Source organism: Leopardus geoffroyi, chromosome B4 (assembly GCF_018350155.1).
Source record: "Leopardus geoffroyi isolate Oge1 chromosome B4, O.geoffroyi_Oge1_pat1.0, whole genome shotgun sequence".
Taxonomy (NCBI): domain Eukaryota; kingdom Metazoa; phylum Chordata; class Mammalia; order Carnivora; family Felidae; genus Leopardus; species Leopardus geoffroyi.
The window spans coordinates 23,215,405-23,242,671 of NC_059341.1; the positions used below are offsets into that span (position 1 = coordinate 23,215,405).

A 27,267-nucleotide genomic window follows, 5' to 3' on the forward strand; every position below is an offset into this window, starting at 1 on the left:
TGATTTGGCTGCCCTGGAAAAGGGTCTGGGTAAGGAATGCTGGTCTCCATTCCCCACACATGCTCCAACAAGGAGCTCAAGTACACCTCAGCCAGAAATTGGTCAAGTCTGCTCTAATTTCTCAAATAGATCATCAGAAACAAGTAAGGTCTAGTGAGGAAAACTAACACCTCAAAGCACTCAATGAAGAAGCGTTACGCCCTCCCCGTGCATTCGCCACACGTGCAGACTCACCACACCAAAAAAGGGGCGTTTTCCCGAAAGCAATTTTTCCAGTTTTTGTGGTCTTAAGTCATAAAGCTTGAACAGTGGTTGGGTCTGAACTGACTGGCAGGGAGTTCATTCCCTTGGCAGAGTAAACAGCATCCCGGCGGTGCCTAGGACATAAGGGAATGAGGATGTCAAACCCTCCTGAGACAAGAGAGTCTCTCGGGACCCCGTGGGCTGGCTGCACAGATGCAAAACTCTTTGAGCTCAGGAATGTCCGTGTTACCTGGGGAGCCACCTCCAGCCACCTGCTCTGTCTCCATGCTCCGTGGCCACCAAATGGCATGGGAAGCCCGTAGGTGCCAGAAATGTGCCGGAGCCCCTGAGCTCTGAAATCCACCCTTGTTTGTAGCTGTGTGGCTGCCTGCTGCCAGACGTGTCCAGGTGAAGGAAATAAGCCTTATCCCAGGGCCAGCACCGAGGGCGACTTCCGGGCTCCTCACTGTGCACCCTACCTACAACTCTCACCTTCCTTTGCTTCCTCCATACTAGGGCTCTGCAATGAGAAGGAGCAGGGCAGCAGACAGCAAGGTAGAACCCTCCTGGCAGGAATTGGTTCTCTGTTCCTCTTTCCCTTCCTCTCTGTCAGGCTGAGATTAGTTTCTATTTTCTAGTTTCACAGAGGGAAGAGACGAAAAAGGTTTAACGTTATACGAGCTTTGGGAGAACTTCCTTGGGATAGTAAGACCAGAATGGCTGCTCTTGTCCCAAGTCCTGGCTATAGCTAAGAAGAGAATCACACACAAAGGTAAAAATCTAAAGTTTCTCCTCAGATTCTCCAACAACCCCTTTCTTCTCCTCTTTCCTACCTGTGGGCTTCCCTTCTCTCCACACCCAGGTACCAGTGACTTCTGACTGCCAGCACCGCTGTCTACACACTTCTCTCCCTTCCTTCCTGTCTCTGCGTATGAGAAAGTTGGTATAAGGCATAGGTAAGTGAATTCACACCACTGGATTATAAACTAGCTCTTCACGGTGATGTTTCCAGTATCTACAGAGTAACATCTGGCATACGGTAGCCGCTCAACAAATATCTGCTGAGTGCAAGACAGAAAAAGTGTGAATTTCTAAGAGATTTGTCTACTCTTCAGGGTATTCACATAGAGGAATAACATAACTACCACCAGTCACTTGCAGCTTAGAAGTCACTTTTACACATTCAAAGGACAAGATCTGTGCATTTTCCAACAGCTCCGTGGTCTAGTTGACGTGTTATTGTACAGAAGAAACCTCACAAACGACACCATTTGGGAAACTTTTTCCTGGCTTACACATGAACCTAATCTTGCATACCCAATCATTCTCTCTTGCAAATAGGCCCTTTTGCTCTTTCTTCACATTCCCACTGAAGTTCTTCATGAAGGACAAGAAAAAGTAGGCCTTTCTTTTTCTTTTCTTTTCTTTTCTTTTCTTTTTTCTTTCTTTTCTTTTTTTTCTTTCTTTTCTTTTCTTTTCCTTTCATTTCTTTTCCTTTCTTTTCTTTTCCGTTCTTTTCTTTTCTTTTCTTTTCTTTTCTTTTCTTTTCTTTTCTTCCTTCCTTCCTTTCTTTTCTTTCTTTCTCAATAGACTGTTCTGGAATGTTTGGGGAAAATCTTGGCTTTACACAGCCACTCCCTGTCTGGGAAGTCTCAGGCCAGCCTCTTGCAATTTCTTTCCTCCTATTTTTCCGCTTCGTGTGTCCCTCCTGAGCATGATGTCCTGTTTCCTGAGGCAGGAACCTGTCTGCGGGCAAGGTTGGAGAGTTGATGGCACTCTGGAGCCAGCTTTGTGGCAGCTGGTGACACAGTGGGCCTGACCTCATCTATTACTAATTGTTGAAACTTGTGTATGAAGGAACATGTTAGTAATAGCACTCACCTCCATCAGGCCACTCTCAGGCCTGGGCAGAGAAGACAGGCAGTGACTCACATCATGGCGAGAGAGAGCCCAGTCACCTCTGGGCTCCATGAAAATGACACGAAAGGAGGAATCAGGAGAGGAAGCCCCCTCCTCACCCCTCCCAGCTCCCCACCATCTGCACACTCCTCCCCACCCTGGTCTTCCCTATAGCCTACCTCCTTGAAGCCAGCTCCCCTCTTCCCACCTCATCATGTACTTCCAGCCACATGGGAGGCGTGTGCTTCTCTATACGTAATCTGCTTCTCACCTCTCTGCGCTTTTGCGCGTCATTCCCTCTGCCTCTAATGCTCTTCCTTCGAGTCTGTATTGGTTTCGTCTCACTCTCGCTTCAAAGCCCAATTCAAATGTTTTCTGACCTTTGCAACTTCCCCCCCGAGCCCCTTTGTGACTAGAGAGCCCTTTGTGCAAAGCCACAGTCTGAAAGGCACTTATTATTCTGTGTCACAGTCACTCTTGTGTATCTCACTTTCTAGTAGATTTGGGCTGCTTGAGGGCGGGGGCTATACCTGGTTCATCTTTGGATCCACTTTACCTACCAAGGGGCTGGCATGAACAAACATTCACTAAATGTTCATGGTCTGATTGTGGAATGAAACAGACATACTGTGCAAAGGACACATGATGCTGGTCCGACAGGCAGATGTGTGCAGATGATTTGAGTCCAAAGTCTGTAATTCTGAAGAGTTCGCTATCCTTAGGCCCCTGGAAATCGTTCCAATAGCAGAGTAGCAGATTTCCTCGGCTACCATGCCTATACCGTGTCAAGAATGTATAAACTATCACTCAGTGCTTTACAATCAATGAAATGGAGGGTTCAAAAGAGCTAGAAGATACCATCTCTACCCCCATGGACCAGGAAGCCTAGTCTGAAAGGCATTGTGACCGAAATGAGAACATACAAACCAAGATCAACCCGTCTGCAGTTGCTTGGGAGAATCATTTAATGTTTTTCAATAAAGAAACTCCTGCTTCTAATTTCCCTGGATCTTTCTATACAAAGTTATTTGTGTTAGGAACAGCTTGGTTGAAAATCAGGGCTTGGAGTTAAGGGCACCTGCTCTTGAATTTCAGATGGAGGTGTTGATTCACCAGGCAAGGTGGCATCACAGACAGAAACTCTGGTTTGGGCAGTGTGGGAAGGATGAGATGGAGGCAGAGAATGGGTAGAGATTCTTGGAATAGTTCAGGCAGGAGGTCAGCGAGGCGAGGCTAGGCTGCCACCATGAGAACAGAAATAGAAGGTGTGGCCAACGTCGCTGTTCCCAACCTCTCCTGAGACTACATACAGCTCTTGAAAGAGAAGTCTGAAATTGTGCCAGGAAAAAGAGAGGGTGTCCAAAGAGATGGAATCCCAAATCAAGAAGGGATTTTCTTTTTTTTTTTTTTTTTTTCAACGTTTATTTATTTTTGGGACAGAGAGAGACAGAGCATGAACGGGGGAGGGGCAGAGAGAGAGGGAGACACGGAATCGGAAACAGGCTCCAGGCTCTGAGCCATCAGCCCAGAGCCCGACGCGGGGCTCGAACTCACGGACCGCGAGATCGTGACCTGGCTGAAGTCGGACGCTTAACCGACTGCGCCACCCAGGCGCCCCAAGAAGGAATTTTCTATCACTGAGGCTGTCACTGTGTTTGAAAGTATTATGCGCTCAGCTTGTGTTTAGACTCCCTTAAGCAAGATTCAGTTTGTTGAATGCAAAACCCTGTCCATGTATTGCCTGTGTTTCATGGCGTTGGTGATTATCTCAAGGCATCCAAAGAAGCCTAGAGCCCGCTTATCTCCCAGAGTTATTTAATCTGGTCTTACCAGGCCCGCACCTAACAAAAATGACGGGTTGTATTTCTAAATAAGAATTTGTATCTACAAATGTTGTGATTGCTTTTTTGGAAAGCAGTCTCATAATGTTCGTTGTAGAAAACAGACTATCCATATAAAGATATGTATAAAATACAACATACCAAGATTACCTATAAATTCACAACCCAAAAGTAATTTACTAGGAATATTTTATTGTCCCTTTCAGTGTTGTCTTACTGTTTATATGCATGTGTTTTATTTTTTCTTTTTGGATAAGCATTTTTTGTCTTCAAATAAACATCTTTGAATGCTGACTCTCCTTGCCTAGGGTTGGGAGGTGACGAGGGGATAACAAACTCCACAGGAAAACTGCACTCCACTCTCTGAGTAGCCCCCCAGATCTCAAATACCCCAACTGCTCATCTCTGTCTTCTTAGTCCTGGAGGAAATTTGACCCGTAGGCCTGCCTCCTGTTTCCTGCCCTTCCTGCCCCTCAGTCCCAGCCCCCAGTCCCCAATCTAGGGGCTTCTTAAGGAAGCGAGCAGGCTTGATGGGCACGTGTTACTGAACTCAATGTTCTTAGAATTGATTCCCTGTAGAGACCTGAAGTCTCTCCGGACAACCTTTGACCCTCCTGTGAGGAGATGAATTCTCTGTGACTCCTGGAGATTCTCCAGCAGTCTCCTTCTCTGGAGTCATAAGGGTGTCTGTAAATGGAAACACATGGACTCAAGAGTTGTAAGGCCCGGGGTGCCTGGGTGGCGCAGTCGGTTAAGCGTCCGACTTCAGCCAGGTCACGATCTCGCGGTCCGTGAGTTCGAGCCCCGCGTCGGGCTCTGGGCTGATGGCTCAGAGCCTGGAGCCTGTTTCTGATTCTGTGTCTCCCTCTCTCTCTGCCCCTCCCCCGTTCATGCTCTGTCTCTCTCTGTCCCAAAAATAAATAAAAGTTGAAAAAAAAAATTAAAAAAAAAAAAAAAAGAGTTGTAAGGCCCATGCATAGGTAATCGTGTCCAATCTCCCATCCAGTATAGGAACCCCCTCCCTAGCATTCCTGCTGGGTAGCCCCCAACCTCAGCCAAACATTACTAGGAATAAAGAAATGAGGGCTGTTCATGTTACTGTAAGACACCTCAAAGGCTGGACAATTCTGGTTTTATTTTCAGTGAAAATCTGATTTGAAATGAGGTGAAATGATGGAAAATTTATTTGCTTTATTGATATTTTCGCCCTCAGAGATCATTCTAGTTTAAGCTGCTCTGAAAGACACTAGTCTTTTAGGAACGGGGGAGATCCATGGTCCTCCTGAAAGTATACACAAAATCATGTGAGTATGTGCAGATGTGCTCCCTAATTTGCGAGGGAGGGTTGGGGCCTGAGCTGTTAAGAGATTCTGTAAGCCTAGGAATCCCACGTGGTTCCTGAAGTGCTGCATTGAGTTGAGGGCATCACACACAAAAGGAATACATACCAGATCTCCTTCAGATCTTGCTCGGAGAGAGGCACACTGCCATCCTGCCTGTCAGCTTGTCCCGGGGGGGGGGGGGGTGCCAGGGCTTTGTCTTCAGCCCAGAATAAGTCCCCTTCTCCCAAGCAGCGCCCAGCAAATGTGCCATCTGTCTCCAGGCCAGCCACGTGGAAACATGACGCCATCCGGAGCCTTTGTTTCAGATACTGCTCTCATTTCTCAGTGTCAGCCTGTCTGTGCCTTGACTTCTCCACGTCAGCACCGCCCAACTGTGGAAAAGGCATGAGGGATAATGGTTGTGTTTATGGAGCCAGAGCGTGTCACGAGGCTTTTCAGACAAAGGGGTGCAGAGGCTCACACATTCCTAACTCATCATCTGCACACCCATTCAGGAAAAGGAAATGACTGGGGCCACCTCACTCCTAGCCTGTCTCCACTCGTCCTTGCGGCAACTGCCTCAAACACACACACACACACACACACAAAGGGACACTTTTCTCTCTTGTTTTTACTAGTAAGCTCTCACCTGGCAGTTATGTCGTCTCTGTGTTGATTTGCTTTAAAATATTATCTGTCTAATCTGCGTAGTGAGGAGGCACCTGAAGTGTCCTAGTCAGGCACGGATTAACCCAACTAAATGGGTTAGTTACCGTTTGAAAAACCCTAATGAGGGATCAACACTTCTGAGGGAGTTACTTAGCACTTCAAATCCTACCACTGAAATCTATGTTAATTAGCAGAGGGGACGTTAGGTGCAAAATGATCACTGGAGGAATGGGAGGTACTCAAGTCATGCCAATTGGTAACACCAGGTCTCAAATAAAATAAAAGATGAACTAAAGCCTTCACATATAAATATACTCAAGTTTTTCTTGTCCTCGGCAGGATCTTTCAAGAGTTTATCATAGCTGTGGAATTAAATTGAAAATATTTAACTTAGCGATTCCGCATTGCTCAGCTGTAGACTCCTTATACACAACAGCCACGCTCCCTGCCACACATGCTGGTTTTGGATCAGATACACAGTCCCACCTCCGGGCTCACACAGGTCAGACTATTACCCCTTTTAAGACCTGCTCATATGCTGTTTTCTTGGCCAGAAACACTCTCCTGATTAGAGCTCTCCTATTTGCTGTATACCTTGCTTAACGCACTGACCAGTTCTAAGCCTTCATTGCCTCATCTATGAAATGAGAAAAAAAACAATCATTCTCTACTATATTACTAAAGACTAATGAGATTATGTTTGTAAAGGGTTCAGCTCAGTGCCTGGCACATGGTAAATGGGATCACTGTTTTCATTAGTAGTCACTTAGGTAACTCCAACTTGGTCACCAAAACTTCTTTCAAGTGTCTTCTTTTCTAGAGGGTTTCTCTGGTCACCCTCCCACACCCAAACCCAGATAACATGTTCCTGCTCTAAGCTCTCACAAAGTCTAGCCAACCTCTACGTAAGTGTATACCACACTCTATAGTGAATTTTCTTTTTGTGTGTTTATCTCTTCCTAAAAACCATAAGCTTCTTGAAGGCAGAAGCTGTATCTTAAAAAAAGAAAAAGTTCCCCAGTGCCCAGTATATAATAGATACTCAATAAATATTGAATAAATTAATGAACAAATGCATGAACTAGTTAGGAATGTATGGCTCCCTAAAGAAGCTTGGGAGAAGGCTTTGAGAATAACCATCCAATGGTAGAATGGTAACCTGGAAAAGGAGTCAAGGAAGTTGATTTGGAAATTACAGATAGAATTCAGTGTAATATATGGAAGCCCTTCTATGACTGTCCAAAAATTGGTATTTCCTTCCCCAAATTTATTTCGACAGAAACCAGAAAGATTGATTGGATTTACCCATGGCATAAGAGATTGGTCTATAAAAGGCTGTTTAACATTTTGTGACCTTCTGTGACAGTTCCATATGAGAAAAAAAGTTTTATGAAACATTCTGAAATACATATTCATGCTTTATTGTATATTGATTATCTATCTTAATAAACTTAACTCTTCTCCTAAGTATACTTTTTAGTTTTCAAATGATCTGTTTACCTTTTTGATCAAAAAGATTTGTTTACCTTTTTATTACATATATATATATATATATATATATATATATATATATGCCTATCCCATATGTAGCTAATATCAAAGATAGTTTTACTGATAATATACTTCGTGAGACTTTTGCTTGGCTGTTGGAGGCAGGGCTGTAAATTATTTGCCTCAAATTGTTGAATTTTAGGTCCACTTACTGAAAGCACAGGGATGGCTGAGGAGGACATTTTGACTTTAAAACCAGAATGATTTTATGTTATTATTTTTTATTAAATTTTTTTTTAATGTTTTAGTTCTTTAATTTGAGGGAGGAAAAGAGGGAAAGCATGAGTGGTGGAGAGAAAGAATCCCAAGCAGGCTCCGTCCTTTCAGCATGGAGGCCGACGTGGGCCTGATCCCATGAACTGAGAGACTATGACCCCCTCTGCGACCAAGAGCCGGATGCTCAAACGACTGAGCCACCCAGGTGCCCCCAAACCAGAATGATTTTAAACCAACAATGGTTTTAAAATAAAAAAATTAGGTAAATCTTGAGTTGACCCAAACCTCTAACTTCATAGTGTGTCAGTGGATGCTGAAAAATTTTGAAAACCTCCAGAGAAGAGTCAAACCCAGAATAAATCCAAGTCCCCAGCTACTTTTTCCAATTTATGGCAGACAATTAAGCATTGGATGAGGAATATTTCAAGTTAGAACTTGTGTACAAACTTCATGTAACCAGGAAGTTCCCATGTTACCTCTGGGGCAAGTCTCTTTAATCACTGAGGAACACAGGAGGGGGCTTTCCATTAAGCAGATATCGTGTGACTGGGTAGAATAAAAATAGATCTAATCCACTAGTCAAGAATGATCTTGTCATTTTTATTAGTCATTAGCACTGGATTAAACATTTACAAATTTTTTCTGAAGCTTCTTTGGAAAAACAGAAAGACCGGGAAGGAAACTTAGGAAAGAACCAGATCCCTCCATGTCTTTGTATCCTAAATGCATTTTTTTTCTTTATTATTTTTTGGATTTTTCTCTGCATCAATTGGGTAAGCAGCTAGGACAGGTTGAAATCTATGCCTTAAGACTAAGTTGTCTCTTTTCAACACCACGTAGAATAAAGACCAAAATAAGCAGCGAAAATCTGATACTTCCAGTAAAATTGGTTTGATTAGATTTGGGAATTATCCAGTTTGGCTCCCTCTCTTAGTCAAATAAACATAATATTAGTTACATCTTGACTCCACCTGTGGCCATGTAGACAGAGTTTATTAACATTCATCTCTAAGAATTTTCCTTGGCTTTAACAAAATAGAAGTATGCTTGCTATTGTTCTTCATGATGAATGGGACAAGCGGTCACACCTTGTGAATAACATTAGGAAAACGAAAATTCCTGGCAAAGCCTGTGAACAGATAAGAAGCCTCAAAGCCACCAACCAAAACAAGCCATTATGGTATTTCTGCAGGTATTTCATTATTTGAAAATATGCACCATGTGGTGCTTAGGACAGGCTACAATAAACTGCTAAATTTCTTTTTTTTTTTTTTTAAGTTTGTTTGTTTATTTATTTGTTTATTTAGAGAGTGTGCACGAGCGGGGGAGGGGCAGAGAGAGAGAGGGAAAGAGAGAATCCCAAGCAGGCTCTGTGCTGTCAGCATGGAGCCCGGCCTGGAGCTTGAACTCACAAACTGTGAGATCATAACCTGAGCCAAAATCAAGTCTGAGGCTTAACCAACTGAGCCACCCAGGTGCCTCTCTGCTAAATTTCTTAAAAGATTTCATGTTGTATAAAGTTGATAAGGTAACATTCTCAATCTTATTATACAGAGATTCCTTTTTTTCTTTCTTTTCTAGTATGACATGTTAAGAATAAGGTAAAATGACATCAAGCATCTCAACAGCTGGACGGTGCAATTTGTCTTATAAGGGTGCCTCACTCACACCTATGCGTCCTTATGATTTTTTAATGGAATAATTTTAAGGAATGCTAAGAGAATATTAAGCTCACAATATTTTTTTAAAGTTTATTTATTTTTGAGAGAAAGAGAGTGAGCGAGGGGCAGAGAGAGAGAGGGGGAACAGAGGATCCAAAGCAGGCTCTGTGCTGTCAGCATAGAGGCAGACATGGAACTCGAACCCACAGACTGAGACATCATGACCTGAGCCCAAGTCCAATGCTTAAGTGACTGAGCAACCCAGGCGCCCAAAACTAACAATATTTTTAACCAGGGGAATAGCATGGACTTAAAAAATAAAACAAAACAACACAATAGTATTGTATGTTTATGTATTTGTATTTATATTTTTGTATACGTATTTGTATGTTTGGCATTGGATAGACTTAGAATTTTATTTCTTATTTAGAAGATTCCTTATTTATAAAGAAGGGGGAGGAAGAGAATCCCAATAGTCAAAGTCTGGCTGAAAATTTATCTCAAAATCCCATAATTCTATATAAGAAACAATGTTATGCCTTTGAATTTGTAACAACTTTCCTGGAGGTAATGCTCAAGAAGCTAGAATTTTCTTAGATTAAGCAACCCTGAGAAGTCTAAAATATTCCCAGCTTGTGAGAAAGTCATGTATCTGAATTGCTTACCACTTCTCTTAAATGCTGAAATCAAAATAGCCTTGAGCTTTAAGAAGATATTCTACATAATATAACATTTTGGCAGCAATACATCAGTGTATCTTTAAGCAGAGACTTCTCCAAAATGAACCAGCTGCATGTGGCCACCATATTCTGTTCGCAATAATCGCGCCTCGGATAAACTTCATTGGCTAAGATACTGCCACTACACAAAGCTGGCCACCATATTCTATAGGGCATGAAGTTAATGTTTTTCCCATTCAGGACACTAGAATAGTGATCATACATGCCATGGAGGTCCTCCCAGTTTATTTACTGTTTCTCAAAAATATGTTAACTTGAATACTAAATAAGGAACTTCGCCCACCTGTCAAGAAACACTTCACTCTGTGGTGGCTTTTTCTGTTCTACTACCAATATCCGCTATGGCAGTAGTAGTACTCTCTTTACTTTCAATATTTTTCTTAAATATGTTTATCTATATTGATGTAGTGTCATAAAATATAAAGGGAAACCTCAGCAATTTCTTTCGGTGGAACAATTTCCCCTCTGAAACCGGAAACACTCGTCAAGCTAAGGAACATGTAAGTCCAAATGTTTCTCTGTAATTGGAGAAAACCATGATGGTCTCCAAAGTTACCTGTGTGGTTATATGCTTTAAATAGGGTTGGGAAAGAAGAAGTTAGAATAGGGAATCTTTGAGAATGGCATGCGGACCTCCATTGATTCCGGTAATTGGGCGTGTCCAAGCAAGCTACTGTTCCAAATAAGACACAATACATATGAAGCTACCTATAGAAGGTCAATATTCAGTGCATGCTACGATATTTTTAGCCCCAAGTATCTAAAGTCTCTTTTAGTCCTGCTGGGTAAAAAAGCAAAAGGAATACGGAGAAAAATGATTACAGGTTTGAGGCTACAAAATGGTGGTTGGGGCGAGGTTTAAAAGTGTGTGTGTGTGTGTGTGTGTGTGTGTGTGTGTATGTAACTCTTTCTTACAGTGGTATTCACAGTGATTACTTTAAGAGCAAAGCAATTTTGGGGGCACCTGGGTGGCTCAGCAGTTAAGCCTCCAACTTTGGCTTGGGTCATGATCTCACAGTTCATGGGTTTGAGCCCCACATCGGGCTCTGTGCTGACAGCTAAGAGACTGGAGCCTGTTTCGGAGTCTGTGTCTCCCTTTTTCTCTGCCCCTCTCCTGCTAGTGCGCTTTCTCTCTCTCTCAAAAATAGAAAAATGTTAAAGTTTTTTTTTTAATTAAAAAAAAGAGCAAAGTAATTTTTTTCATTTTAATGAAAGAATTGGGGTATTTACTTTTTAAAATGTCAATTTCTGAAGATGGTAAAGAGCATGTAGCAAGGACCAGATGGATGTTTTCAATAGGAAAGATCTGTCCAGTGGCAGAGGTATTACACTCTCCCTCGGGGGTATAGGGATGTGAAGGGAAAAGTGAGAACCAATGAGTAGACATCATCATAATGGAGATTATTTTAGCTCAAAATGTGAGAAAACTTTCTACCAAGTCAAGCTGCCTGACTGAACTCGATTGAACTGAATGGTTACTTTTTAAGGACACTGTGAAGAGAATTTATGCATCAAGTGGGGATGACATCTAAGGTTTCTTCCAACTATGATGTTGGAGGTTTCTATTATTCTAAATCTAAATGATATTTGCTCTCTGCTGAATTTCCCTCTGAACTAATTTGTTTCAGAACCTAGACCAGAGATCAATTACACGGCTACTACAAAAGTGGCTTCCTAGAAGACTGACTTTTTCTTCTGCATATCCTAAAGCCTTGAGTACACTCAGATGACTAGTATACTTCAAACTGGATGCAATGTAGCCAAAAGGTTCTCTGAACGACTCAAGGGAGACAAAATATATTTTCAGTCTGGGAATGTCAATAACATTACATTTGAATGTGTATTCAAAAGGGAAAACTAACGATGAGAAAGAGGTTTGTGTAAACTCAAGTCTTATATTGTTTCATTCACCAGTAGAACTCAGGCAAGTGACAGATGACCATGAGATGATAAGAAGAACAGAATTTTACTCTGACAATCACTAATATTCTTGGGGTGTCTATTATTTCATAGTTTTATCTCATTCTTTCTTCATAAGAATTTTATGAAATGGGTGCCATGATTAGCCTCATTTCTTAAGCACAGAGGTATTAATTACTACCCAAGTATGAACAATCAGTAAGTCGCATAGCTGGAACGCAAACCCAGATCTGTCTACTTCTCTTCCCACAGCCTTAACCACTCTGCTCAGAGGAGACTGGAGCCTTCCAAATATTTTGGATGGCCGTTGCCCAGGTGGCCCTGAATCAGGCTGTCTGCTGAGAATCTTTGACTAAGAACTTGAAAAGACAGTCCCAATCCTGGATCACACAAGCTCCTAATTATTTAGAACTTTGGAAGAAGTGGCTATCACGTACGTATAAACAATAATACCTAAGGAGGGGATGAAGAAGTGAGGAATTTGTGATTATTTGAATTGCATAAGAGACATTTGAGGGAGTAGACTAATATTTCACAATAGACAAAAGTATACTTTTCATTCGAGTTTGGTACTAACGATGTTCTCTATTTTTTCTGGAAACAAAATAAGAGACAATTTTGAGAGGAATGGTCTAGGTTCAATATGAAGAATAAATTCCTGGAAGAGAAAATGACAAAGCTTAGGAACAGATTACCAAGTAAAGTTATGACTTAAAAAAAAATTACTCACCTCTGTGGATTAAGTTGTATTTTTACTACAGGCATGACTATATGATACTCAAAAACATTCAGTAGGGGAAAAAGTTAAATTGTTTACTAGCATGTAGTTTTAAAATGGAAAAGATTTTTTTTTTTTTGCTTTTGAACTATTTGAAGAGAAAATTAGGATCTACCTCACTTTTTCCAAATGTCTGTGTGGTGACATCAGTGGCACTTTGCAAAGCAATGTGTATTCAAATTTTAGGTTTTTTCACTTCTGTTGGCTAACTTCTGAGTTGGAAGACGAAGCAGAGGTCATCTGAGTTGAGTCTCCTGCTGCCCCTTCCTGCTTTTGGCTTAAGGATCCTGCTTCTCAGACTAAAAAGTACAGTTCTCTCCAGTCCATGTGCTAAGCTTATGTGAGTAAGGATTAGCAATGAGCCTGGCTCTGACAGCAACACAGATAAATCAACATTTAAACCTTTGGAAAGCCATTAAATATGTGATGCTCCCTTGTTGATTAAAATGGTTCCTTCATTCCAGGATGGATAAAATACTAAGTACCACTTCCTGACATGAAATTTGGGGGTCATTCAATCCCTTGGATAAGCTGACAAATCTGCTCCCCCGGGAGCTTGGGGAACTTTGTGAGAACCCAGAAAGCCAGATCTACAAGAGATTTCCAGCTTGTGGTAGTAGTTCCGGGGCTTTACCTGATGGGCTCTCTGAGTCAAGTCTTTTGTTTCTTCCCCCGTAAAAGGGGGACCATGACTCTATACATATGAAAACACTTGATAACCTACAAAGTACCATAGACGTGCTAGGTTAGGTGTTGGTGTAACTATTGGATTTCCCATTGATGTGGCATCACTTTACAATTCTGATCAACTTGGAAAATTGCCTTCCAAATTAATAATTATTAACCCTCAATTATGGAGCCTTTAGTATATGCCAGGTAGTGGGCTAAGCTCATGAAAATATAAGATCTCATTTAATACTCACCCCATAACCAAGGTAGTATTATTATCTCCTATGATAAGTTTATTTATATTTATACTTATTATTATTATTTAAAGATTTTATTTTTAAGTAATCTCCATACCCAACATGGGGCTGGAACTCATAACCCCAAGATCAAAAGTTGCACATTCTACTGACTGAGCCAGCCAGGTGCCCCTATTTATATTTATTAATTTGTAAATGAGAAAACTGAGGTTTAAGGAAAGTGAGTAACTTGCTCCATGTTATAAAGCTTGGAAGAGCTGGTAAGCATCTGGCCCACATTCGTCTAATTCATTACCTGAGAATCCTACTATTGCTTTAACTTTATCTTCTGTGTTTCCAGACAGGAAGGATTTTAGTTCTAAGGAGATGGGAATGGGTTTCAGTGAATGTCTACGGTGGCTTCCTATCACGTTCAGCCACTGCTCTGTGCAGCCAACTTCTTGCTCTGAGTATCAAGTGGTGGCTTGATGCTATTCATCTAAGACATGTTTGGTGTAGTTGATGCCATTGGTGCCCTACCTAGACCCTCTTTACCAGCTGGCACACCCATCCTGTAGCTGCCAACAACTCACAGCTGCCCCCATTCTGGAGAATCGCCCACTCACCCTGCCCCAGACAACCTGGGATCTCTGTGTAGCCTACCTACTCACCTTAACAGACCATGGCAGATGACAGACGGGCATAGGCCAGCCCCTTCACCTCAAGGCGGGACCTAACTCAGGTGCAATTTGTGCTCCAGGGTGTCTGTCCCAGTGGGAGCCATACTAAACCAGTCTCCAGCTAAGATTGGATTCTTGCTTAGCTTTTTCCCTCCTAGATCTATTCTTTTCCTTTACCCCCTTCCCTGAGAGCACAACCCAAGAAACCACTAGAAGAAGGATCCCCATTTTAGGCCCTGCTTTTAAGAAACCTGAGCTTGGGGCAGCTGGATGGCTCAGTTGGTTGAGCATCCAACTTTGGTTCAGGTCATGATCTTGTGGTTCATGGGTTCGAGTCCCACATCCTGCTCATTGCTGTCAATACAGAGCCCACTTTGGATCCTCTGTTCCCCTCTCTCTGACCCTTCCCCCTCTCCCTGACCCATGCATGCGTGCGCTCTCTCTCTCTGTCTGTCAAAAATAAGTAAACATTAAAAAAAAAAAAAAAGAAACCTTAGCAAGGACAGTTGGGAATTATTGTTTTTCTATACTACAGTACTTACTTTGCTCTTATTCAAAGAATTCCATGCCTTTGAAGCCTTCATTTAAATGCATCTTCTCCTTCAGCTATTTATGTTTGTTTGTTTGGAACTAACCCTGGTTTCTTCCTTTTCTTGGGGGCGGGGGGACTGGATCATTTTGGAGAGCAGGTGTGGTGTCATCATTACTTGTAATCTAAGAGTCTGGTAAGAGGTTGTTCCCAACTACTATTGACTAATTACTGACACAGAAAATGGCTTAATACCATCTATTTGGTTCCTAATTCTTGTCATACATTTACAAAAATGTTGAGACCTCAGAGAACGTATCATACAGTACCTATTTGGTGTACTGTAATCACTAAAACTAATTACCTGGGGTTTCCGGGTATGAAGGGTAATTGTCTTTTTCCCTCTCACAGTGCTTCAAATGTCATCTTTTTTCTTCCCCCAGGGAAAACACCCTCTCATGGCTTTCTCTTTGCCGTGGTTGCCTGCTGGTTCCTCAGTTGGGCTCCAGAGGAGACTGTGATGATAATTGCACTGAGGCACTATGACTAGGCTGTTAATGTGTTACCCTGAAGCAACAACACAGCACTTCTTTGAGCTAAAGAAATAAAAAAGCACTTTCCAAAGGGACTGATCTTACAATTTGAAAGAGAAGTTTCTGAAAATCAGCGCAATATTGGTTACGGAGGGAAAGTATCTGTTTTGGGGAAACTGCCAAAAGAATTAGACCTTTAGTTTCTACCAGTTAATCATTAACAATTTTAAGTCTAGGCAGATAAACACGTTCCACCACAAAGAGATAAGAAAGCTGGAGAGCATCATAGGAACGTTTACAAGTTCAAAGTCTAGAGATTAGCCTATGTAGCCAATGTGATCAATTTCAAGGTTTCCATTGCCCCACAGTGACAGATGAGGCTTGAAGGCAAGGTGAGGACCACAGAATGATTTCAGGACTCACCTTGGATGGCACTCAGTTCTTACTAAACTGCCAGGCTTTCTGGTGCTTTTGATAGAGCTTTGTCTTACTTCTACAAATTTCTCCTTGGGGTTTTACTTACTTACAATCTCTGATTACTTAATCTCTTTAGTTTAAAAATTCTTTATTTATTATTCCCCCAATTTTCATAATCTTCTTTCCCTGTTCACCGCATTTCAGACCTTTCCTTGTTCCATAGACCATTCCTCCAGGTGAGATACAAAGCAGCTGTTGAAGTAGGTGGCATAATTGTTGTTTAGACTCCCATTATTCAAGAGCATAATCCTAGGAACTCATCCGTGTGTTTCCAAATATTGTAAGTCAGCCATCCCAGTTTTCTTGTTCTTTCTTCCCAGACCATTCTCCTTCTAGACACTGTCTTTCTGCGTGGCTCAGCAAAGGTCTGAGGCAAAAATTAGTTCATAGAAAGACTTCTGGCACCTGGAAAAGATATCTCTAAGCTTTCTTCCAAAATGCATGCATGAAATGTCCCTTTATCCAGGTAGTAATTTTCTGCTAACATCACTTTACCAAGTAATGTTCCTTTCCTCCATGCCAAATATACTCACAATGTACGATGCAAATGTCCTTCAGTAGATAAAACAAACCCATTCATAGACACCTGCAAATGACCAAATGGATTCTATGAAGTAGAAAAGAATTTGAAACGTATTAAATGGTATTTGACTTATTCATAATCAGTGTCAATTGAGCTGAGCAGAGGAAAAATAAAACTTTTAATGGTAACTAATTGTTCTGTTTTCTTTGCCTTGCGAAGCCATCAAACAGAAGATCTCAAAGTCCATACATTTAATTTGCCTCTGACTGAAAGAGTTCGTTTTCATTAGGCAATGTCTTCAATGATGCTGTCACTCTTTTTTTTTCCCGATTTTTGCTCGTGGAAAACAGTGATTGGCTGGATGCAGTGCTGTCCTCTGACCACGGAGGAAGGTGAAATGAATTCTTAGTATCCTACTGCTATCACTTCCTTGGTCTTCCCTTTCCTGCTTTCCATCCATTTCCCCATCACTCTCCACTCCGCAGTCTCCCAAGAACCAGCTTTGTTCTTGCCTGGTGGTTTAAGTCTCCTTTTTTGACAATGACAAAAAGTAAGCTGTCAGTAATAATGATGTGAGAACTACATTCTTTCTGATTATAAAATTAATAGCTTCATTTTAACAGGGTGGTTTCTTTTGAAAATACAAAACAAAAAACAAGACAGAAAATATAAGCCCATTTGTAACTCTACCTTTCAGAGATATTGGCATTTTGGTGTCTTTGTTGTTGTTGTTTGTTTTAATAAAATAGTTGAGAACATTTTATGTATCAGTTCTCTGATATGCTATTTTTTTTACTTAACACTATTTTGTAATCATTTCTAATGTCATTAAAATTATTATTAAAGTGTGATTTTCAAGGATTTATCATATACATCCTATGGCTTCTTCATAATTTATTCTACTATTCTTGTGCCATGAGCATCTAGTGTCTTTGTGACTGCTATGGTAAATAATGGAACAACCGCCCCTCACATATTTACAGTGTTTTAGATACTCTTTAACACCAAACTCAGTAATTGGTTGCAGGATGGAGTTATCATTTTGAAAAGAAAAGGAATTCTTACTTTATTTGCTTCCTAAAAACGTCAACTACCTCCAAGTGTGGCCAAAGTCAGAGGCAGATGAAGCAAAGGCCATTGACTCATTCCATGTGCTTGGATTATCATTTAGGTAATGGATGAAGGTGAGGTGAAAGTTGACCAATTTTTAACTAGTAAATCGAGAGCATAGGCTTCCACGCTTCTACTTTTTATACATCATTCCAAAATGGAAGTAAAGCTGACGCTTCTTTGTGTGTTGTGCCCAGGGTCTACTTCAGACATACACTGTATGGTCTCTCAGTGTTCGTTCGTTGGAGAAATCTAAAGCCAACGAGAGATGTGTCCTGAGGTAGAGGTGCCATCTTCCCTTCTCCAGGTTTCCGTTGGTCCACAGCAGAGGGCTGTGGGTTTTTGCAAGTTCTTCCCCATAGATATATCCACAGAAGGACCCTCACTCCCTCTAGTGGAGAACACGCCAGACAAACAGGCTAATTCTGCCCCACAAGGTCCAGAAGCCAAGAACTGGTGTCCTTAAATGCCCTCCCGAAACAATGGAAGCTGTGTTTCTGAAGGAGACTCTTCCTACTCCATAGAAGTTTTTGTCTCTAACAGGCCATCTGTGTCTACTGCTGCCACAAGACAAGACATCAGGGGATGTTTTTTCCTTCAGGGCAATATCCCAGCTTGTTTTTTTCTTTTCATTAATTCAGTAATCTACTGAGTTGTGTTTCTTTTTCACCAGCGTTAGTGACTTGTTATGTCCAGATTCACTTTATGCTGTGTCATGGGCAAAAGGTGTTGCTAATATAAACAGAGTATAGGATGAAACAGCTGAGAACCTGAGAAGACTTATATAAAGTATTGGAAAAAGTCATCAAATCCCTTTTCTTTGGCTTTTTGTAAATGTAAAATTTTAAGGACAATGAGAAAAACGGAAGAGGATATTACAAGAGTTGTTGGCAAGACACTTATTTAGGGCTCTGTCCAAAGCCTCTCTGGTATTCTTTTTTCACAGCTTAGCCAATCACTTCAGATAGCCACATTGCTATTTCAAGAATGAATCAAGGAGCTTCCATACAAGAACTAAGTCCTTTATTAATCACTTCTTGTGCTTATAAAGAAGTCCTGCTACAGCCAGACGAGGAGATCTTCCTTACTCCTGGCACCCACCTACCTACTTTGTACCTACCTACCTACCTGGCTTTTACTTACCTTTCTACTTACCTACCTATCTACTTCTTAGCCACCTAGTTAACTCCTACCTACCTCCTACCTACTTACCTACTTACCTGCCTACCTACCTAAGGCAAACAGCTTGAAATCTCTGGGTCTAGAATTTCCTGTTGGTAAAATTAGAGGATTGAATTAGATGAGATATGAACAGCTCTTCCAGTTATAATTCAACATGAAAAAACAGTATTTAGCCTCTTCGTGGAGAGCAACCTATGGGAAGATTCCTTTTCTCTGCTGTCCACCACCATCCCTGTTTGTTAACCCCCTAGGGCAAGTTTCAGCAACAAAGCAGGAAGCACTTCCTTTTTCTGATTTCTGGCTCCCGCGCCCCCCTACACGTTCCCCTGCTGTTAGGACCAGGGCCTCTGAGCATCCCGACCTGTACTCCTTGAAGAAAGAACAGGCAGCCTTCTGGTCCCTACAGTGCAGTTGCAGTGGGTACAGAATAACGTCCCCATTTCACGGGAATCTCAAGAATGAGACTGCAGCACTCAAATTCTTTGCCATTTATTTAAACTGAGATCAGAGTGAACACTATAGCTCTGACCTGTGCAAATACAATAAGGACTTCAGCCCAGAAACAGTTTTACCTCTTTTATTAGGTTGGGCTTTCAGTCTGTGTTTGAAGAGGAGCTATTTATGGGCTTGCAAACAAAGTGCTGGAGGAAAGGAATTTAAAGGATGTCCTTGAGCAAATTCAGGGGGTTTTATTTCAGGAGGCAAACCGCACATTAACCCTTCATCTTCCAGCACACATCCCCTCCGTGGCTCCCCCAGAAACCCTGGAGAGATGGGGGTGTTGCCAAGCAAGGACACACGGTGTGGCCTTGTGAAAGTCACTTCCTCGGTGTGCTGGCTCTTGCTCTGGAAAATGCAAAGGCTCGTGGTGACCTCCTGATGAATGGGAAAGGAAAAGAAGTTCAAGATGTGAAAGTGTTTTGTGGGTGAGGTAGGGCTGACCGTGTTATTTCTACAGCTCATTCGTGACGTGATGTTTTCAGACCTTAGTCATGGCAATTTTGTGGAAAGAATGCATGACCTTTTTTTTTTTTTTTTTAAATAAATTAGCCTACTGCTTGTTTGGTGTGCCCAAGCAGAGTGCAGCTTTTCTTATCAAATCGTTTTGTTGGACAAAAGTGCAGTTAGCCAGTGCCGAGTTTTCCGAATGCCTACAGAACGATTCCTCTGCCTCTTTAGGACGCTGTGGTTTAAGCAAGTCATTTTGTTTTCAGTTTTGTTCCTCCCCTGTTTCACAGCCATCTGACAATTCTGAAGTTTGGGTTAGAGAAAGCAAAAATAAACAAATAAATCTTTTATCTGATTGCTCGGTTACCTTTTCAAAAGTTTGCTGAGGGAGGTGGCCGAATCTCCTGTTAGAACAGGGCAGTGCTACTGTTCCCAAAATACTTGCACATGATGTTAATAGATGATACTCCAGAAAAAGGTTTTGTGCTCAAATGATTTAGTTAGCATTTCTCAGGACGAACAAAGTAATCCCTGTTCTCACTGGAACCTCAGTTGACCCTGCTGCTGTGTCAGCCCATGACTGGTGATAGGGGGAATGACAGCATCCTTGTGCCCCCTGGCACTTGGACTTGGTTTCAATAAAGGGGCTGGTCTGTTGCTGGCGAGTATGTGTCTCTGATAGAATGACTGGACCCCAGTGTTGAAGAACGGCTGCATTCAGAGGTGCAGCACCCCATTAGGCATGATCCCCTGTGATCTCTCAGGCCACCTGCTATACATTCTGCTGTGGCCAAGTTGCACTGGACAAGAGGGCCCTGTCCTAGGCCCTGTGCTTAAAAGTCTGCTCTGACTCTCTACCAAAGGGCTCTCTCCAAAGGGTTGTAAGCGATACCCGCTAGAGCCTTTCTGGACTAGCGGTTCTCAGAATGTGGTTCCCCAAGCAGCAGCATCACATCACCTAGGAATTTGTTAGAAATGTAAATTCTTGGACCCCGATCAGAACCACTGAATCAGAAACTCTGAGGCACAGGACCAGCGATCGGTGTTTTAGCAGCCCTGCTGGTGATTCTGATGCCTGCTTGGACTTGAGACTATGGACTATGCTCTGGGGCAACTGGGGTCCAGAGGCTCCCTGCTCCAAGGCTCGGGGTCCACCTCCAGGGCTTGCACGGGCCTCCTCCCTGGGTCCAAAGACAGAGGTGCCCCCAGTGGCCAAAAGCAGCTCTCAGAGGAAACTTGGGGGACAAGAGCTTGAATGTGGTGGTCTGCGTTGTTTGTAATCACACCTCAAGTATCTAAGTCAGTATGAAAGTGTATTTTTCAAAGTATGAGGCTAAAACATAATTTATTTAACAGTCTGTTAGTTTGAGTTATAACTTTTAAATATTTAGACATATGGGAGACAGGCCTCCAATTTTACTCTTATTCTGGTCTCTGCAAACGTTAGGGGGGTGGTCCTGCTGCTAAAAGTCTATCATCTTTTATTTACCAGTTCATTCATTCATTCACTCACATATTAGTTTATGTCTATCTCTTTATTGATATTCTCTATTTGATGTGCCATGATCATCATCCCTTTGCTTCTTTAATCATGGCTTCCTTTCGTTTTTTGGACAGATTTATAACAGCTACTTTGAAGTCTTTTTCTGAGAATTCTACCATCTGTTTGCTTTCACAGGCTGTTTCTGTTGCCTGCCCAGTATATGGGTCATACTTTCATTTCTTTGCATGTCTGGTAATTTTTTCTTGGGAACTGAACATATTGCAGCAACTCTGGTAACTTCCCTCCTCTCTCGCCCCAGGTGTTGTGATAGTTATTTGCTTGTTTAGCTTGAGTGATGGGCCGGGGATCATTTTCGTGAAGTTTCAGGGCCTCCGCCCCCACCCCCACGGGGTTAGGTCTCGGAGGTGGCTCCTGAGGGAGGCACACTTTGGGGTCCACCCACAGTCCCTCTGGGATGGCGGTGGTTTGGGTAGAGCTTTGGTCTTCTCTTTCCCTGACCACTCCCCGCTATTAGAGTCTACTATTGCTGGCTGATTAATTGCTCTATTGTTTTCCACAATACCCTAGAGATGTAAATTGCTCTATGGACACATCCAATCACACTCAGGTTCTCTTGAAGGACAAGTTCCTGAGGTCACTGTTTGATACATGTTCTGACCCCAGGAGGAGTCCGCCCAGCCATGTCCTTCCTCAGTGCTCTTTCTTCTGAAAATTAGCCAGCCTACAGTTGAACCTCTCTCTTCACCAAATCCACAAAGCTCCTCCCAAACACCCCCATCATCCCATCCACTGTTACCAAGAGCTCCCTAGGCTTGAATTTCTCTGCACTTTGGTTGCAAATGAAGCCAATTTCTTTGGGGAGATTAGAAGCTATCTGGTTTTTGGTCTGTTTCTTCCCCCCTCAGAATTTCTGAGCTGGGGTTCTGGAACTGGGATGGGGAACCACGACACCCTTTTCTTCGAGCGACACCCTTACTTTAGGAGTCGAGCACTGGATGAAGAGATATAGCCTGAGGTCTTCTTGGCTCTCTTATCATGGAGCTCAAGGTAAAACTTATCTTCCACAAGTGGGGCCTCAAGGGAACCCCCGCCTCTCTACTGCATTTGCCCACAACCTGGCCTCAGCACTGGGGAGTTGAGGCAGAATGCTGATGTCCTGCTCCTCCCGGGAAGAAAGCCCTCCAACTGGGAGCTGGGAGAAAGGAAGACCTGTGTCCTTGGCTCCACCAGTCTGGAGTGGGGTCTTTGCCTCGCTGAACTGGGGAGGGGGTAGAAGGAAGTGGCTCTGGCTCAAATACCACTTACTCCCTTTTTTTTTTAACTAAATTTTCATAGATTCTGTTATATAGATATTTCTTGATTTACTGTATGTCCTCGAGAACTTAGGGCTTTCAATGGCTGTTTCAAAAATAATGTTCACTGATTTCCTTGGGAAATAATAGGTCTGCAAGAGCTCTTCGTGCTGTCAAGCTAGAAATTGATCTTCATTGACATTTGTTTGGACAACGAGCACCTACAATATGCCAGGTACTATACTAAGTGAACAAAAGGGACATAGTCTCTTAGTTTATGATATAGCCAGATGCTTGGTGTATGGAGGGAACTCAATAAATTTTTGATTTTTGTCAAATACATGAACGACTAACAAATAAAAGTGCTTTTCTTTCGTGGTTTTTGTTTGTTTTTTGTTTTGTTTTTACAAGTGGTCTGAGAAATTTCTAGATTATCTTGGTAGCTGAGTTGCTGGACATTTAGAGGCACATGGAAGCGTTAGGAGGACAATGCCTGCCTACGGTAGGCTTGTTCTATCACAACGTTTGCAAAATCTCCTTCTAATTCCAATTTTATAAAAGGAGTACAGGGGGCAGTTGCTATCATTATTCCATTATTTTTTCCCTCAACCTCTGAGGACCTTCACTGGAGGTTGGAATTTTGCTCTTACCACAAGGTTGCAAGTTTGGTGACTACAGGAGCATATTCTTTGCGCGGTCCCGGCCAGGAAGAACCCTCTTTTGGATCACGCAATCTCAGAAGACCCATCGGTATTCATTTCCCTGGAATTCTCTACATTTTGTTCTTCCTGCTTCTGATTATGTCCTTTCCAATGAACCATGATGCTCCTTCTTCCTACTTCTTCTGGTTGTCTTAGGGAAACACTACAGAAACGCTGGGGCTGAACTGTGATAAGACGACAAGTGAGGCGTCCAGTCCCACAAGTGCCTTGTTGCCACTGCTTTGACCCTAGCACTTCATAAGTGGAGGGATAGTCTGACAGCCGTCCGAGGGCATTGTGTTTAGCAGCATGAGGCTGATGACATCACAGAATAAATGGGAAGCCTTGTCAAGATGTAAGTTCTTACCTCTAAGAGCCTGTCAGAGTCAAGTAAATGTGCAGGTGGGGGCCTCGCAGCTAATGGGACTGAAGGGAGACCTGGGATACGTGCAGGTTGAGAAAGCTTCCCCAGAAACACAGACTCAACTTCAGGGAACTAGTTAGATGTCCCTAGAAGCTTACATATCACAAATAAGATTTCAGTAAATTCTAAAGCAAGCACGTCCTGTTTCAGCTCATTGTGTCTCCATTTCTGCTCTGAACTGAGGGGCAACCAGACCCGGTAATAGTAAGTTAGTTTAGCACCCATGAGAGGTGCTGAGTAAGCAGTCTTGGAAGATAACATCCTCCGTGCCCAAACTGGGGTACTGAGTCCCTTCATGGGACTTGAGAAAGCCCAGCAAGAAGGGGCTGAACCAGCTGTTGGGTACACTTTTCCTGTAGTGGCCAGGGCGATCTCATGTTCATGACTTTGTTTTTACATAAAAAGCCGTTCTTCAAATGTATAATAAAGCGAAATTTTACTTTTAGACCTTTCTAAGAATATATCCTTAGGTTGAAAAGACTGTTTTGTCATTGAATAAGCTACAGTCTCTGACCTCAGAAATTCCACAATCTCATAAGGTTAATGGATCCATATGCACATAATTACAATTTGACATTATACAAAGAAAGAGAGAGGGGTCTTTGGGAACACAGAAGGGAAGGATCTGATTCTGATTGGGTGGAAGAGTGTTTCCAAGAAGGCTTCCTGGAGGAGGTGACGCTTAATTCAGGCTTACAAAGTGAGTAGGAATCAACCACAGTATAGAGGTTTGGGTAAAGGCATCATGCCTGGCCTCTACACAGACACAGAGCTCATGTGAGAAGCCTCATGGGGTGTTGGGAGAACTATATGAGTGGGGGTTATTAGATTATTAAGTGCAGATGAGGGACAAAAAAGAGGTGGTGCTATCCTGGAGAAGGTAGTTCATTAAAGAATTTGAACCCTCTTTTCCAGGCAAAGAAAAGTCACTGGGACATTTTATGCAGTGAGGGGTACAGTCTGATGGTTGGCTTTGGGAAGGATGGATTGAGGGATTGAGGCAATGTTGAAGGCAGGGAAACCAGAGGCTGTTGGTTAATACATAGATAGAAAGTGTTAGATGTGAGAAATAGTTTGAAGTTACAGCCTGTAAGATTGATTGAATGTGGGCACAGAAGAGGGAGTAACTGATGGCCAAACCTAGGGTCCCACTGTCAGCCTCACCTTACAAGCGTGGTGAAAAGCTATGTTGTCCTTCTTACTGCCCCAAGTAACTTGGATTACAAATCACAGTGCCTGGAAATTGATCCTTTTATGTTTTCGTGTCTTAAAACTTCTTTTCTTCTTCTAAGAGCCCCATCATGAAATGTAAAAATGACTAAGAACCAAAAACCTTTAAGACCCGTTAATCTGGCAGCTGAAAAAAATGGTTCAAATTGTTGAACTGAAAGTTTTATAATTATGATTGCATTACATAAGAGTATATAGTTCGGGGGCATTTTTCTTCCTCTGGGGATTTTTCAAGCCTGAACCTTTTAAAAGATCTTTTTTGGTATTCTTTTTGAGGGGAGTAGATGAAGATGGAAAAGCAAAGGTATGTTGCCCTTAGCAACTCGACTTCAACTATCATAGCACCACTGAGCAAAAATAGCGACTTAATTAAAGGATACAGCGTTGCGGAACATTGCCAGCCTGCAGCGGAAGGTCCACTCGCTCTGGCTCCCAACTATCATGAAGAAGGTCAGCATTTCCAGACTGGAATAGAAATTTGCCTTATGTGTAGTTTGTTTAATTAATTCATCCAATAAATGTTCTTTAAGCACATCCTATGTACAATACAAGAAAGACACAGTTTCTGTTCTCATGAGCTCATATTTTAGTTGGGGGGGGGAGGAGAGAGAGAGGGAAGGAGGAGGAGGGGGGAGAGGTAGAGGGAAAATTATGAGACGATGAGAAATGCTATGAAGAAAGTAAAATAAGAAAGTCACTAATGGGTGACTGCTAGGGGCAGAGGTGGCCTGGAGTGGGGGCACTGCTTACATGGTATGATTCTAATGCCCCAGATCTCCCCAGTGGTGTTACTGGCATATTTGACATCTGGAGTGGATGATATTTTAAAAAATCACCTCCCCTGTACAATAAAACTATTTTCAGAAACAATTGTGAAGAGATGAAGAATGTCCAAAAAGAAACACAGTAGGGGCACCTGGGTGGCTCAGTCGGTTGAGCATCCGACTTCGGCTCAGGTCATGATCTCACAGTCTGTGAGTCTGAGCCCTGCATTGGGCTCTCTGCTGACAGCTCAGAGCCTGGAGCCTGCTTCAGATTCTGTCTCCCTCTCTCTCTGCCCCTCCCCCACTTGCATTCTGTCTCTCCCTCTCAGAAAATGAATAAGCATTTTTTTTTTAAAGAAGAAACACAGTAAAATTTCTCTTTTCTTGCACTTTGTTATATATTCTGGTCAATGAAAAAGTTTGTTTAAGCCTAAAATAAATATTACAGAATAAAAAAGAAAAAAATGCACAACTATTCAATAGATTTTATTTCTACCTACCTAGCAGTTGGAAGTTCAACCCTTTGGTTACAAACTGATATAATAATATTTTAGGTAAATAATTGTTCAGTAATGAGTAAATGAAAATTAATAAAATAGAAAAAGTACAACTTAGGCAACTATGAAATCGTGCCACCAATATTAAGTTGCTTGCTGAGTTCATTCCCTAGTTTCAAAACAAGTATCAGTTAAAACAAATACGTTTTACATTAAAAGATTAAAAGTCAGCAAAATATGAATTAAACTTGGCACGTAACCCTCACAATCACACCGCATGGTTCTCACTTGTTTCACGGTTTTAAAATTTAAATGTTAAATTTCAAAAATGCCTCCAACGGGTCACATGGAATGACAGGATTGGAATTCAAATCTGTCTTTACACTCACAGTGTGGTCATTATTTACTTAGAACCCACTGTTCAGAAGGAAGGACATGTAGCACCACAGAGATTGCAGACGTGAACTCCACCCAAAGCAAGCACGAGAGATTCTGGACTGGGAAATCCTTCATCTCCAAAGGAACATGGGTAACTTAGTAGGGGGCAATTATATAATGGGATTTCTCCTAATCAAATTCTGTACGCAATACAATGTATATTAAAGGCTAAATTATAAAAAATGTGATCATTTGACACATATATATTGCTAAGACTCAATAAACTGCAACACTGCTTAAAACCTAGATCGGCTAAAGATTTGGAAGGGTATAATGTCAACGACATTGTTTAAAGTTGCTAGTGAGAGGCGCCTGGGTGGCTCAGTTGGTTAAGCGACTGATTCAGCTCGGGTCATGATCTCAAGGTTTATAAGTTTGAGCCCCTGGTTGGGCTTGCTGTTTTCAGCACAAAGCCTGCTTCAGCTCCTTTGCCCCCCCCCCCCCCCCCGCCCCTCCCTCACTTGTACTCTCTCAAAAACAAATGAAAAATAAAATATTCTTTGGATTCTGTGTCTCCCTTGCTCTGTGCCCCTCCCCCGCTCACTCTCTGTCTCTGTCTCTCAAAAACGAATAAACATTAAAAAAATTGAATAAAACAATAAAATAAATAACTAGCCAAGTCTCTACAGACCATGTGCTGCCTTCTCAGCTGTAACCCAGCGCTTGAGGTCTCCCTCTTGTTCTGCCCTT

The 27,267-nt window shown here is 42.1% G+C and overlaps 1 long non-coding RNA gene across 2 annotated transcripts; it reads left to right on the top strand.

Annotated features, from left to right (window-relative positions):
- The first annotated feature begins 614 nt into the window (after positions 1 to 614).
- LOC123590787 lies at positions 615 to 16,675 on the top strand. 2 transcript variants are annotated; one of them, XR_006708976.1, is made up of 5 exons: positions 615 to 798; positions 882 to 1,015; positions 12,315 to 12,495; positions 13,027 to 13,180; positions 15,398 to 16,675. It is a non-coding gene; the product is annotated as an uncharacterized LOC123590787 (long non-coding RNA). The 2 variants fall into 2 exon arrangements; XR_006708975.1 differs by lacking the exon at positions 15,398 to 16,675 and having other exon boundaries at positions 618 to 798; positions 13,027 to 13,315.
- The last annotated feature ends 10,592 nt before the right edge of the window (positions 16,676 to 27,267 follow it).